Below are 12500 nucleotides of genomic sequence, written 5' to 3' on the forward strand. Positions count from 1 at the left end.
TATGATTTAAATTTGATCCTACAGATTTTCTAGATTTGCCAGAATATTTTTTTTAAATTTTAATCATAGTAAGTTTGAAGAAATATTTCACAAATATTCTTCGTCGAAAAAACAGAAGCTAAAATGAAGAATTAAATTAAAATGTATTTGTTATTCTTTACAAAAAAAATAAAAAACTTACTTGAACATTGATTTAAATTGTCAGGAAAGAAGAGGAAGGAATTCAAATTGTAAAAAGGTATATGTGTTTAAAAATCCTAAAATAATTTTTAAGGTTGTATTTTTTCTCTAAAATTGTCTTTCTGAAAGTTATAAGAAGCAAAGTAAAAAAAATAATGAATTTATTTAAACAAGTGAAGACCAAGTCTTTAAAATATTTTCTTGGATTTTCAAATTCTATTTGAGTTTTGTCTCTCTTAGAATTAAAAATGTCGGGCAAAGCGAGACCAGCTTGCTAGTAAATAAATACAATTTAAAAAATAGAGGCAGCTCACTGGTAAGTGCTGCTATTTGAGCTATTTTTAGAACAGGCCGGCGGGCTACTCATCTGGTCCTTACGGGCTACCTGGTGCCCGCGGGCACCGCGTTGGTGACCCCTGTCCTAAATGATGTCAGTAAGATATTACAGCTTGTTGCTGAGATTTGATGAGCTATATTGAGTAAAACATGCTTGAAACTAGAATATCAAGTGTTGCAAAGCTGTGTCATCAACACTCACGAGTATAAAACTACTTTTTGAAACTAATCATTCCTTATTTCAAGCATGAAAAAAAAAAGTCATGACTTTGACACAATTGTGTCTCGTAATTAAAACAGATGACAGCCAAATGGACTTTGCTGTTTTTAAAAAATATATAATTATGTTGGATATTTGAGATTATATAATAATTGGAGCCTTAAAAACGTCAATAATTCATAACACCATTGAATATATATGGTGTAATTCGTTATTATTTGAGCAATGACACTTAAAAACTAATCACACTAAAATTGTAGGGGATCCAAAAGGGTTCTACTTATTAAAGTGTTACAAAATAAATTATATATTTTTTTATTTTTTATTTTCTATTTTTATTTTATTTATTTATTTATTTATTTTTTATTTTTTTTATTTTTTTTTAATAATGTCCTGCCCAGCTTCTCAGGCAAACCATATAGTTGATGTAGATGCCCATATCGGCTGGTCACATTTACTTTACAAAAGAGAAGTGTAGGATACTTCTCTTGTTGACTTATTTGTATTTGACTTTATTAAATGTATTTATATTATGCTGTTTTATTTTCAATGAAACAATAGAAAATACTAGGGGTATGGGAAAAAAATCGATTCAAATTTGAATCGCGATTCTCACGTTGTGCGATTCAGAATCGATTCTCTTTTTTTTTTAAATTATTTGTATTTTTTTATGATTTTATTTATTTATTTATTTTTTTTGAATGAATAGAGAATCCTTTTGAATCGGGGAAATATCGTTTTTGAATCGAGAATCGTGTTGAATTGAAAAAAATCGATTTTGAATCGAATCGTGACCCCAAGAATCGATATTGAATCGAATCGTGGGACACCCAAAGATTCACAGCCCTAGAAAAGACGTACTTATATAGTAGTACAGTTGGCACAGTACAGTAAACTGACAGTTAATATTTAAACATGTGACATTTCTAACAATTTTGAACAGAAAAGGTTCATGCACATTCAGATAAATTCTTCAAAATGTATGTATATATATGCGCACTAATGTACTAAAGGAGCACGCATTTGGCGCGATGATGTCATGTTATCCATGGAAAAATGCATTTTTAGACAAAATGATTTGCCTGAGCGTTGCCTTTTTGCCTTTCCATTAAGAACAATAATTAATACATTTTAGTATAAGTTTGCTGGTTTCAAGAAATGTAATGCCGAGTGCATATCATTATGTCAAGATAATGGCACTCGCATTTACTTCATTTAAGAATATTTTTCAACATATTGAGGTCTCTTTTTTTTTTTTCTACCAAGAAAAGTGCACTTGTTATTAGTGAGAATATACTTATTTTAAGCTATTTTTGGGTTCATTGAGGTTAGCTAATTTGACTTGTTTTGGAAAGTCTTGACAAGCCACATTTTCTTGTTCTATTGGCAGATAATTTTGCTAAGTTCAAGTAAAATACCCCTCATTTTTGTATGTTTTTCCCTTGTTTTTGAACACTGACTTTTTGCAGTGCATATATTAATGAACTGTCAGGAGGAGACGTTCTCTCCTGTCTTCACCACGTTAATGGTATACCATCTCCGCTAGAAATAGCGGCATTGAGAGAAAGGAAAGGGAAAACAATGTGTCATGTGTGATTACTGCCGATACCCGGCTGATATCAAGAGGCTCGAGCACACGGCAAGCTTTTTTTCTTGTTTCTCAAATATTTGCGTTCCCCTCTCGGCTTCCCATTTGACATTCTAAACCGGAGCAATTTCACCTATTTGTTATGGTTGTCCCATGCCATGAAGCCACGCTCCGCCAGCAGTCTTGCCGCGTGGCGAGAGCGAAAAAGGCAACATTGGGAAAGAAAATGTGCGGAGAATGAAACATAAATGGCGAAAACTGACAAAAAAAGGAGAAAAAGAAGCAATAAATGAATGTAACTTTGATGATGTCATTGGTGTTGATGCACAACACACCTCGTTAACTCTACAAAGTCAGTTCAGATTAGTTCAGTTTCAGTTCATTTCCAACATGCACACGATACGACGTCATTCATCACACTCACACTATGCCGGTTGTTTCATCACAGCACTTGGTCAACAGCCATACAGGTCACACTGAGGGTGGCCGTATAAACAAGTTTAACACTGTTACAAATATGCGGCACACTGTGAACCCACACCTAACAAGAATGACAAACACATTTCGCACCGTAACACAACATAAACACAACACAACAAATACCCAGAACCCCTTGCAGCACCAACTCTTCCTGGACGCTACAATATACACCCCCCGCTACCACCAAGTGCACCAAATTGTGGAATATCAATAATTTTGGATTGAATAAATAAAGTGTTTGTGTGTTCTCTATCAAATGATGACAAGTGTGAGTGTATTTGTGTGAGTGTTCCCTGGCCCGTCTGGCTGCTTAGCTTCCCACGTGTACCAAGTCCCACACAGTCTAAAATGGTAGAGCCAGTGGTTGATATACGGTCGTGCTTCAGCTGTGGTGAGGTCGAGGAGGACAAGAAGCGTAAAACTGAAAGCAGCCACTCTGAATTATGTGTGTATAAAAAGCCGTAACATGCAAATTAGAAGTGATCTTTGCATCTCTCATTCCTGGGCGTCCACAGGATGGAAAAGGGCAGGATGTCATTTTACTACCAACTCAAGATTTGTAAGTGAGTAGCTGCAGTTCTGCAACGGTAAAATAGAAAGTGGCTGAAGTTCTCTGCATATTTTGAAACAGATTTACTATCATTTCTCAATTTAGGACCAGCCTTTCTAGATATATAAATATGCGTATTTACAACATTAATAATATATACATACTATTCAAATATAAAAAAGCTTGTTGTGAAAAATGAGTTGGAATTTCACAAGAGAAAGGTCACAATTTCACTAGAAAAACATATAATTTTGGTAGTGTTATAATAAAAGTCGTCATTTTACTCAACGCAAGTCAAATTTTTACAAGAAAAACTGAACATTTGTGCAATATTATGATAAAAGTTGGAATTTTACTCAATAACAGTCGCAATTTTACAAGAAAAGCTTAAAATGTTGGCAATTTTACAAAAAGAGTCGTAATTTTACGCCACAAAGGTCACAATTTTATAAGAAAACTTTAAACTGTTGGCAATATTATAATAATAGTCGGAATTTTACTTGGCAAAATTATGACAAGGGTCATAATTTTACTCGAAAAATGTCACTATTTTACCAGAACAACAAAAAAATTGGCAATGTTGTAATACAAGTCAGAATTTTATATGATAAATGTCACCATTTTGCATTAAAAAGTAATAATCTTTCATTAAAAAGTCATTATTGTACGAGACAATATTGCAATATTACAGAAACAGAAAGAATATGAGAAATATTGTTATCAATTTTCAGTTGTTTTTTTTGTAATCGGTTTTTAATCTTTATTATTTACTTCTAGTTATGGCTTCTCAAGATTATGAAAATATAATACCTTTTTTTCCGGATTATAAATCGCACCGGCCGAAAATGCATAACAAAGAAGGAAAAAAACATATATAATTCGCATTTTTGGGGGAAATTTATTTGATAAAATCCAACACCTAGAATATACATTTGAAAGGCAATTTAAAATAAATAAAAAATAGTGAACAACAGGCTGAATAAGTACGTTATATGAGGCATAAATAACCAACTGAGAACGTGCGTGGTATGTTAACGTAACATATTATGGTAAGAGTCATTTAAATAACTATAACATATTGGGGCGGCATGGCGTAGTGGGTAGAGCGCCCGTGTCAGAAACCTGAGGGTTGCAGGTTCGCTCCCCACCTCTTACCATGCCGTTGTGTCCTTGGGCAGGACACTTCACCCTTGCCCCCGGTGCCACTCACACCGGTGAATGAATGTTGAATGAATGATAGGTAGTGGTCGGAGGGGCCGTAGGCGCAAATTGGCAGCCACGCTTCCGTCAGTCTACCCCAGGGCAGCTGTGGCTACGAAAGTAGCTTACCACCACTAGGTGTGAATGAATGATGGGTTTTTAACATGTAAAGCGACTTTGGGTACTTAGAAAAGCGCTATAAAAATCCCAGTTATTATTATTATTATTATTATTATTATTATTATTATATATTGGCCAGAGGGGGAGCACTTTGAATTTTTACACACACTTGTTATTTCATATGTTGACCAGAGGGGAAGCACTTTTAAAAGCGGGACCACCTTAATTTTGATAGATGTCACCAGCAGGGGTGCAAATGAGACATTGTCTATTAGATGCAATGTTATTGATTTATGTCATCACTTGTTCACACCTCCTCATATGGAAGATACTTTTCCTTCTTCATGTCTCAAGAAGGGTAGAAATACAAGAACACACCCACACACACACACAAATTATTGTAATTGTTACCTTCTTGAGACCTGTGTCTCAAGAAGTGCGCCTTATAATCCACTGCTTAATGCCCCAGTGGCCTAATGGATAAGGCACTGGCCTCCTAAGCCAGGGATTGTGGGTTCGAGTCCCATCTGGGGTGTCGGTGACATTTTTACCATGAATTGATTAACGTGGACCCCGAATTAAACAAGTTGAACAACGTATTGGGGTGTTACCATTTAGTGGTCAATTGTACGGAATATGTACTTCACTGTGCAATCTACTGACACAAATGTTCAATCAAGCAATCAACTCGAACTATTTTATTTGGTACATGGTGTCATGATAAGTGTGACCAGTAGATGGCAGTCACACATAAGAGACACGTCTAGACTGCAATATGATGTTGGTAAACAACACCAAAACTTGAAATGTTCCATTGAGAATATAAAACATTACACACGGCACTCAAACATCTGTCAACGTGTTTTTAGTAGGACTTTGGTAAGCTATGAAGCCACACCGCTTGATGGATTGTCCGCGTATTAAACATAGGAGTATTATTATGGTGTGTGTATAAGGACCGCAAAATGGCACCTATTAGCAAACATATTATTTGCCGTTTTGTTTCACAATATTATGCAAAATTAACTTTTCTTACATTCTGGTACCTGCTGATGTGTATTTGGGATCTGCATAAGTCCTGAAAATGTGCGCGCATCCGCCTTTGTAGTCTGTGCCGACACCGTAGTCATAACTTCTTCTTTTTCTCTATCTTCTTGTTATGTGACATTCATGTTTACCAACCTCGGAGTTATTTTATTTGGTAAAGGTGAAATGATAAGTGTGACCAGCAGATGGCAGTTACACATAAGAGAAACGTGTAGACTGCAATATGACTCAAGTAAACAACACAAAAATGTTATATGTTCCATTGAAAATAAAGAACATTACACACAGCGCTTAAAAATCTATCAAATTGTTTTAGTAGGACTTTGGTAAGCTATGAAGCCACACCACTTGATGGATTGTACTGTGCTTCAACATAGGAGTATTATTATGGTGTGTGTAAAAGGTAAGACATATTATCTGGCGTTTTGTTTCACAATATTATGCAAAACCAACTTTTCTTACCTTCTGGTACCTGCTGATGTGTATTTGGGATCTGCATAAATCCTGAAAATTTGCGCGAGTCCGTATTTGTAGTCCGTGGCGACACCGTAGTCGATAAGCTTCTTCTTTTTCTCTATCTTCTTGTCATGTGACATTCATCCTCCACTGTTGCCATTTCTAATATAAAGTAGTGTAAAGTTCTTACTTATATCTGTCAGTAAACTCACCATGAAAGCACTAAAACATACCGGTGTAGTGAGTTTACATTATTCACCCAAGGAACTTTAGTTATGAGAGAGTTCCGGCCAGACGTTTTTTTCATGGGACACATTTCGGGCGTTGTTGTTGCACTAGTGAGCCACGGATGAGGAGATGCTGCTCCGTTATTGATTGAAGTAAAGTCTGAATGTCATTAAAACAGTTAGCGCCATCTTTTGGACACTTCTTCCACTCCCGTCCTTGCACGCTACACCGCTACAACAAAGATGACTTGGAGAAGACACTGTCCAAGTGGAGGCACGTAAATAAGACCGCCCAGTGAAGCGACTGTCAGAAAGCGACTTGGAAGATGATGTGTAAAATATCAACTATGCAACATTTTGAGCAAAAAACCACCATTACATGTTATGTAGACCACAAGGAAGTCTTTTACATTTAGGAAATAATCATAATGCGCCTGTGAGGTTTCCCTCTTGCGGTGGGTTCTCCTGACGCCGACAGATCTTCGGGGGCCCGGTAGACAGTTTGAATCAAATGTTTTATTTGTCATGCACCCCAGTATTGTGTGCTTTACAGCAATATGTTTCTGTTCGTGCTCTCTGTCTCCAACTCCAACTCCCACCACGTCTCTCGTGCCGGCTGCTGCTAATAAGGGCAACAGGTGATTAGATAACAAACCCCAGCTGGGCAATCTACTCACCTGCGAATAACTTTGAGGCCCGTCCTAATACGCCCCGCTCCACGGCAGGCCCGCAGACCACGCCCCCCTCCACACAGCCTTATAATCCAGTGCGCCTTTTATAGGAAAAAAGATCAAAAATAGACCATTGATCGGCAGTGCGCCTTATACTCCGGTGCGCCCTATGGTCCGGAAAATACGGTATTTGTTCGAGAATAAATATTTTTCAATCTGCTGGAATGGACCGGACCCAGGAGGTGTGAGGATGACAACCAGTTAAATTAATTTCCACGGCCATGTACGGTACATCCTGCCGGCAGGTACTTCCTGTTTACTGTGATTGACGGACGAGCGAGGGTGAAGCAAGGGGATTAATTAAAACGTAAGCTGACTAGTTCTTTCCACGGCCTTGCATGTGGGGCCAAACGCTTCCCGGTTTGAACAGGAAGTCCCAGATGGGACGGAACTTTTATGTGTTCACACTCCCAATAGCAGTCTGTCTGCAAAGAGACAAGACAAATCCATTACCCAGCGATGTAGCACAGGTCCCCTGTGTGGGCTTGTGTGTGTGTGTGTGTGTGTGTGTGTGTGTGTGTGTGTCTGCGTGGGTATACACAGGAAAAAAAACAACAAAAAAAACTATCAAGGGAAAGGAAATTTGAATCAATTGGCATGTGCCAGTGTCTGCAAAAATAAGAGTCATTTGGGGAGGATGTGTACATTCCTTTTAACAAGGGAACTAAATGCACCTTCAACTCGTCCTCTTTAAAGTCCTACCCAGAGGCGGGTAGTAACGCGCTACATTTACTCCGTTACATCTACTTGAGTAACTTTTGGGATACATTGTACTTCTAAGAGTAGTTTTAATGCAACACACTTTTACTTTTACTTGAGTATATTTATAGAGAAGAAACGCTACTTTTACTCCGCTCCATTTATCTGCATTCAATAAGCTTAAGCTTACATGAACTCAACGTCAAATTTGAGGAAGTAACGTTGGTAGATATTTTGGCTGCCACCGTAGGCTGATGTTAGCTTCCCTGCTATGAATCACTTTCAAATGTACATCGTGTGGGGACATTTATTTATTTTTAATTTTTTTAATTTTTTTAATTTTTAAATTTTTTTATTTTTTATTTTTATTTTATTTTATTTATTTTAAACATCATAAAAAAGACATGTGGGGGACATTTATTAACACACTGCAGCCTCATAGACAGACAAAAACACACACACACACACACACACACACACACACACGCATACACACACACACATACACACACACACACACACACACACACACACACACACACACACACACACACACACACATACACACATGCATACAAACACCAATCAGAAGTGAACAGTGTGTTCCCAGGTGCAGCCCACACCTATCAGTTTATGGTTTGCATAAAGGCTAACTTGTTATTTTCCTTTGTAATATCTGCCTACTGAGCCTATGGTGCTGTTAAGTTATTGTGGCTCAATTTGCCTTCATTATTTTATGTTAATGTATTATTATTTAATATATATTATTGCTTTAGTTGCTTAAGAGATATTCCTGGCTCTGAATTTGCTCATTGCTATTTTTATGTTTTTGTGCATTATTTGTTGCCGTCATCATTAAACCAACAGGTTACTCATCAGTTACTCAGTACTTGAGTAGTTTTTTTCACAACATACTTTTTACTTTTACTCAAGTAAATATTTGGGTGACTACTCCTTACTTTTACTTGAGTAATAAAACTCTAAAGTAACAGTACTCTTACTTGAGTACAATTTCTGGCCACTCTACCCACCTCCGGTCCTAACCAACCGGAGAAGATGTGTGGAAGCGCTCTTTAATTGAACTTTTAAAAAACGGGGAAATGTGATTTAAAGTTATGTTCCAAGACTGGAAATCTAATCAAAAAGTGCCACATTATGTCAGACAGAGCTGGAAAATAATTTGTAGCTCAAATTGAAAATGCTACCAGATGTGTCTGGAAGCACACTTTAATTGCCTAATGGGCACACTGTAATGGATTTGTCACGATTAAAAATAGGCCTGTTTACTAGAAAAAGGGAAATTACACTCAAGCGGATACCAAGGTGGTGAATATCTAAATGGATATGTGTTGCTTATAGGATTGTACGGTATACCGGTATTAGTATAGTACCGCGACATTGCCGGTTTTACGAGCAGAGGAGCATGTTCGGCAGCGCACACGCACGGAGTACTTACAAGCAGACGCAGTGTGTAGACAGACAAGGGAGAATGGACGCATTTTGGTGTAAAAAGTAAAGATAAAGGTGAAGTTATAACACTGAAACTCCCTCAGGAAGAGCTGCTTTAAGACATGGCTAACGTCCATCCGCCGTCGGCAGTGTTTTAGCTACTTCTAAATCACTAATCCTGGTCTCCATGGCAACAAAAAAAGTATGTTTCATACGAGTATCATTATCACTGCAGGACTACACACCGTAGCTCAAAACGTAAACAAACGCCATTGGTGGATCCACACCTGACATCCACCGTAATGATATCAAGTACAGGTACGTATCTAGTCGATAATACTATGATTAAGTCTATGTTTTTTGGCATCACAACTTCTTTCGTTTTAAAAAAAATTGTATTATGTTCATGAAGTCAGTAAATACGTCCCTGGACACATGAGGACTTTGAATATGACCGATGTATGATCCTGTAACTACTTGGTATCGGATCGATACCCAAATTTGTGGTATCATCCAAAACTAATGTCAAGTATCAAAGAAGAGAAGAATAAGTGATTATTACATTTTAACAGAAGTGTAGATAGAACATGTTAAAAGAGAAAGTAAGCAGATATTAACAGTAAATGAACAAATAGATTAATAATCCCTTTTCTACCACTTGTCCTTTATAATTTTGACAAAATAATAGGTGTATAAATGACACAATATGTTACTGCATACGTCAGCAGACTAATTAGGAGTCTTTGTTTGTTTACTTACTACTAAAAGACAAGTTGTCTAGTATGTTCACTATTTTATTTAAGGACTAAATTGAAATAATAAACATATGTTTCATGTACCCTAACATTTATTGTTAAAATAAAGCCAATAATTTCATTTTTTTGTGGTCCCCTTTATTTAGAAAAGTACTGTAAAGAACCGAAAAGTATTTAAATAATTTTGGTACCGGTACCAAAATATTGGTAACGGGACAACACTAGTTGCTTATATAAGCTCCTTATACTACTCTACCATTGCAATGTACTGTACTTGTTACTGTATTACAGCAGTGGGGGGCTGTGCGTTTCTCACCTAGGCCTTCAGTGACGTCCTACTTAGGCCGACTTCACCTCTCCAAATACCGTAACTGATGTCACCACATGGACACGGCTGCAGAAATACTATACAGAAACACACTTGCACACTACTGTGTATTTAAACCTATCAACAGTGTAAAAAACGGGCTATTTTTCGGCGCATTTAACATTCAATAAACCCGCTTCAGCAATTAAAACATATCTTACGTGGTACTGTCCAAATTAAAATAATTGTATAAAACAAATGAAACATGAAAAAATAAAACATAAAAAATTGAAAATCACAATTTGTAGAACCCATTATCAATCCGCCGCTAAAAAATTGTTTGTATGCGTTAGCGCAACATCACTAATATTTGGTTAATATTCAGTTTACGATATGTATATAGAGTATTTTTAGCAGGTTTTAGATGGTTATTGAGAGGGTTTTGTGGGCGAAATAGTTTTTAATATTTTTAAAGACTACTCCAATTGTTTAGCTGACTATTTATATGTGTGTGTGGCATTGCATTAGTGTTTTACAAGAATAAATAAATACAAAGAGAATAATGCCACGTACACCATCTGATGTGTGGAGACATTTCACCCCAACCAATGTAGGCGGGAAGGTGGTGTACATTTGCAAATACTGTGCAAAGAGCTACGTCAAAAATGCCACAAAGATGCAGCAGCATGTAGACAAGTGCCCAATAATATATCATTATTGGAATTCACCATTCATTCCCATATATTCCCATTCATTCCCATTAACTCCCATCAATTCCCATATATTCCCATTAATTCCCATTAATTCCCATGGACGGTGTCCAACTTCTGTGATGAGGTGGCGACTTGTCCAGGGTGTACCCCGCCTTCCGCCTGATTGTATCTGATTGTAACCCTAACCCGAAGGGAATAAGCGGTAGAAAATGGATGGATGGATGTAAGGGTGTCCAACTTTGAATAAACAAAAAAAAGGTCAATATTTCCAAACTTCCAGAGCTTAACTTAAATTTCCGGAAAAAATCTGGAAACTTACCAGAAACATTCCGGAAAGTTAGGGTTAACCCTAACCATAACCCTAACCCTAACCCAACTGTAACTCTAACCCAACCCTAACCCTAACACTAACCGTAACTCGAACCCAACCCTAACCCCAACCCTAACCCTAACTCTTATCCAACCCAAGCCCTAACCCTAACCCTAACTCTAAACCTAACCCTAACTCTAACCCTTCCCATTAATTCCCATTCATTTCCATATATTTTCATTAATTCCCATGGACGGTGTCCAACTTTGAATAATCAAAAAATGGTCAATATTTCCAAACTTCCCGGGCTTAACTTCCCAGGGGTTAATTTTCGGAAAGTTTCTGGAAATTTACCGGAAACTTTCCGGAAAGTTAGGGTTAACCCTAACCCTAACCCTAACCCTAACCCTAACATTAACCATTACCCAAACCTAACCCCAACCCTAACCTTAACCCCTAATTCCCACCCCAACCCTAACCCTAACCCCAACCCTAACCCTAACCCTAACCCCAACCCCAACCCTAACCCCAACACTAACCCTAACCCTAACCCTAAACCCAAACCTGACCCTAACCCTAACCCCAACCCCAACCCTGACCCCAACCCTAACCCTAACCCTAACCCTAACCCTAACTCTAACCCAACCCTAACCCTAACCCCAACCCCAACCGTAACCCCAACACTAACCCTAACCCTAACCCTAACGATAACCCCAACCCCAACCCCAACCCTGACCCCAACCCTAACCCTAACTCTAACCCATCCCTAACCCTAAACCTAACCCTAACTCTAACCCTAACTCTAACCCTAACTCTAACCCTAACTCTAACCCTTCCCATTAATTCCCATTCATTTCCATATATTCCCAATAATTCCCATGGACGGTGTCCAACTTTGAATAATCAAAAAATGGTCAATATGTCCAAACTTCCCGGGCTTAACTTCCCAGGGGTAAATTTTCGGAAAGTTTCTGGAAACTTACCCGAAACTTTCCGGAAGTTAGGGTTCACCCTAACCATAACCCTAACCCTAACCATAACCCAAACCTAACCCCAACCCCCAACCCTAACCCTAACCCCTAATTCCCACCCCAACCCTAACCCTAACCCCAACCCTAACCCTAACCCTAAC

The 12500-nt window shown here is 37.8% G+C and overlaps 1 protein-coding gene and 1 non-coding gene across 2 annotated transcripts in view; one reads left to right on the plus strand and one right to left on the minus strand.

Annotated features, from left to right (window-relative positions):
• The window catches only part of LOC133638627 (ciliary neurotrophic factor receptor subunit alpha-like), a 672972-nt gene that overhangs the window by 289043 nt on the left and 371429 nt on the right, over positions 1-12500 (minus strand). The window lies entirely within an intron of this gene.
• On the plus strand, positions 5137-5209 carry trnar-ccu (transfer RNA arginine (anticodon CCU)). The gene has a single exon. It is a non-coding gene; the product is annotated as a tRNA-Arg (tRNA).

This window comes from Entelurus aequoreus, linkage group LG21, assembly GCF_033978785.1.
Source record: "Entelurus aequoreus isolate RoL-2023_Sb linkage group LG21, RoL_Eaeq_v1.1, whole genome shotgun sequence".
In the NCBI taxonomy this organism is placed as follows: Eukaryota; Metazoa; Chordata; class Actinopteri; order Syngnathiformes; family Syngnathidae; genus Entelurus; species Entelurus aequoreus.